We start from the raw sequence: 3,922 nt of genomic DNA, 5'->3' as shown, positions 1-3,922 counted from the left end.
CATTCGGAAAAAGCTCTAGCAAACGAACTACACGATCTTTGAGCTATGCTTAGGATTGGGTCTTGTCCATCACATCATTCTCCTAATGATGTGATCCCGTTATCAATGACGTCCAATGTCCATAGTCAGGAAACCATGACTATCTTTTGATCAACGAGCTAGTCAACTAGAGGCTCACTAGGGACGTGTTGTGGTCTATGTATTCACACATGTATTACGATTTCCAGATAACACAATTATAGCATGAACAATAGAAAATTATCATGAACAAGGAAATATAATAATAACCATTTTATTATTGCCTCTAGGGCATAGTTCCAACAATTGATACTATCACTGTAGGAGAAACTAGAAAAGTTTCCGATGCACGAATCACTAGCATACATTTTCCTGTTTTACGTTACTTTGCATTATTTGCTAGTCGTTGCTTAATTGCATGCGGAAACTATGGAAACCTTAGCATTCCTGATATAATTATTCTGCACCACGGTTTATACAGTGATAACACTTTTAGTATGGGCGGTATTATTGCTAGACGGTTAAGTATGAACCGTACTAAGAGTCCCATCTTTGGAGGCGTCTATGCCACATGCCTAGCTGCACATTTTAACATACCTATTAGGCATGCTAAGAAGGAAGAAAAGGTGCTGCCCCGTGTTTATCTAGATCATAAAAGTATGGTGGCACATGATTTTATTGTTAAGAATAGGGCAGGAGAGCTTAAGTATCAATTGTTCTTTAACAAACATCACCCTGAGACTATTATCCTGCCTGCTCCTTCTTTGTTTCATTTTGTAGGACCCTACCTCGTTACGTGGGCTGCCATCCAGGCTTACAAGAATCCTGCACCAGCCCCGGAATAGGAACCACAAGATGAGCCTCCACGACAATCTGTTTATTCTTGGGATCCAGAGATGACTGTCAGCTAGTGGCAATCAGAGTCTTCTTCTTCATCACAGTATGATCCCAACTATTCCTCCTCGTCACGGTACGACCCCAACAACTATTATTATAGATATCCTCTAGGCCAGCCGTGGCCATAGACCAACTTAGGCCAAAAGCCTAAGCTTGGGGGAGTACGTATTTCTCACCGACATTACATTCATGTTCACACACACTCATTGCTAGATGTCGGTGCTCATACCTTTTTCATTGTAATATCCATGCTAGTTTATTTTCTTTTTCCTGCTTTCTTCTTGTTTGTTAAACCTTAAGAAAAACAAAAAAAATTAGTAGTAGTTTATTTTTCTGCTGTAGTAGCAATAACTAAAAAGAAAACCCAAAAATATTTCCCGTTCTTCTTTTGCTTGTTGGGAGCTTTCCCGTGTAAATAGTTTTATTTCTTTTCTTTTCTTTTGGGGTCAGTAGGAGGAGACCATGATTAAATTGTTGAAGTGGCTCTTATATGCATTATTGTGGATTTAACCAAGAGCCCATATTGCCCTCTCTCCTCCTGTTTATTGAATGCTCGCAGATTCCAGCTTAGTCCAAGGCACGTGCACTCTTATTATTATTCACATCGTTTGGTCGTGCAAGTGAAAGGCAATTATGATGATATATGATGGACTGGCTGAGATGAGAAAAGCTGGTATGAACTCGACCTCTTTTGTTTTTGTAAATATGATGAGTCCCTCGTTCTTGATTCAGCTTATTATGAATAAACATGTTTGCAATGACAATTAGAGATCATAGTTGCTTGTGCCATGCTTGATTAGCTATGACTTATAATGGTTTACCTTGTGTGCCAACATGCTATTGAGATGATTATGATGTGGTATGATGGGGTGGTATCCTCCTTTGAATGATTTAAGTGACTTGACTTGGCACATGTTCACGCATGTAGTTGAAACAAATCAACATAGCCTTCACGATATTTATGTTCACGGTGGATTATATCCTACTCATGCTTGCACCCAATGTTTATTAATTTTAATGCATGTACATGGCTGTTGTCGCTCTCTAGTTGGTCGCTTCCCAGTCTTTTGCTAGCCTTCACTTGTACTAAGCGGGAATACTGTGAAGGAAATATGCCCTAGAGGCAATAATAAAGTTATTATTTATTTCCTTATTTCATGATAAATGTTTATTATTCATGCTAGAATTGTATTAACCGGAAACATAATACTTGTGTGAATACATAGACAAACTAAATGTCACTAGTATGCCTCTACTTGACTAGCTCGTTGGTCGAAGATGGTTATGTTTCCTAACCATAGACATGTGTTGTCATTTGATTAACGGGATCACATCATTAGGAGAATGATGTGATTGACATGACCCATTCCATTAGCTTAGCACCCGATCATTTAGTATGTTGCTATTGCTTTCTTCATGACTTATACATGTTCCTATCACTATGAGATTATGCAACTCCCGTTTGCCGGAGGAACACTTTGTGTGCTACCAAACGTCACAACGTAACTGGGTGATTTTAAAGGTGCTCTACAGGTGTCTCCAAAGGTACATGTTGGGTTGGCGTATTTCGAGATTAGGATTTGTCACTCCGATTGTCGGAGAGGTATCTCTGGGCCCTCTTGGTAATGCACATCACATAAGCCTTGCAAGCATTGCAACTAATGAGTTAGTTGCGAGATGATGTATTACGAAACGAGTAAAGAGACTTGCCGGTAACGAGGTTGAACTAGGTATTGAGATACCGACGATCGAATCTCGGGCAAGTAACATACCGGTGACAAAGCGAACACCGTATGTTGTTATGCGGTCTGACCGATAAAGATCTTCGTAGAATATGTGGGAGCCAATATGAGCATCTAGGTTCCGCTATTGGTTATTGACCGGAGACATGTCTCGGTCATGTCTACATTGTTCTCGAACCCGTAGGGTCCGCACGCTTAAGGTTTCGATGATAGTTATATTATGAGTTTTTAATTTTTGATGTACCGAAGGAGTTCGGAGTCCCGAATGAGATCGGGGACATGACGAGGAGTCCCGAAATGGTCGAGACGTAAAGATCGATATATTGGACGACTATATTCGGACATCGGAAAGGTTCCGAGTGATTCGGGTATTTTCGGAGGTACCGGGGAGTTACGGGAACTAGACGATTTCCCGCGCGTTGCGGCAGGAACACGTGCATAAATTGTTGTACTTTATTACTTTGGTATATTGAATCATCAAAGTTTGCAATTTACTTATTTCAAGGAAGATTTCATAAGGAATTGTAAGTATTTTTCTATGAGATGAACTTGACTAATTTCCACATAGATAAATACAACATTCGTCAAAAGAGTACAATGATTGGCACCAAACAAAGGGTTGTTGGTAAACAGTGAAAAAATGCAACCAAATTTGTGTTTGTATTTGATATTAATTTCCAGGTGACAAGGCTTTGTTCATTCATCGTCAATTTTGAATCTAGATAATGGAATACATTGAACTTGTACATCCATGATAGATGAAAGTGGTAGATAATCAATTTATATTCAAGAGCACATGTCATAGAAAGATATGAATAATGTGAGGCAAACTCAGCTGTCAACCCCAAGCATCTAATCTATCATTAGAGTTGGGTCTCAATTGAAGTTGAAATTCCTCTGATAGATTTAAGGTTGAGTCCTGAGAACTGGACCAATTCCTGAAAGCCCTAAGCCATGCTCCAAATAGTATATCGCATAACACCATATGAAAAAGGATGATGATCTATAATAAACAAAAAGAGTAGACGTCAGAGTTGGATAAAAAGTCGTAGTTATAAGGTAAACCACAATTATGAGCGCTTCCTATCCTGAGCCCAAATCTATTAATAAGAAAATGTGGATGTTGAAATAATTTTACCAGTGGTGTCGGGAATTTAATGGTAAATTTATTTTATACAAAAAGGCACGCCAAGAAAAAAATGATGTGCTATAAATGATCTTGTACAAATCAAGTTGTGTTAGTAAAACAAAGAGGATAAGAACCA

This window comes from Triticum urartu, chromosome 6A (assembly GCF_056163025.1).
Source record: "Triticum urartu cultivar PI428250 chromosome 6A, HENAU_Tu73, whole genome shotgun sequence".
Lineage (NCBI taxonomy): Eukaryota > Viridiplantae > Streptophyta > Magnoliopsida > Poales > Poaceae > Triticum > Triticum urartu.
This window is presented reverse-complemented; position numbering follows the sequence as displayed.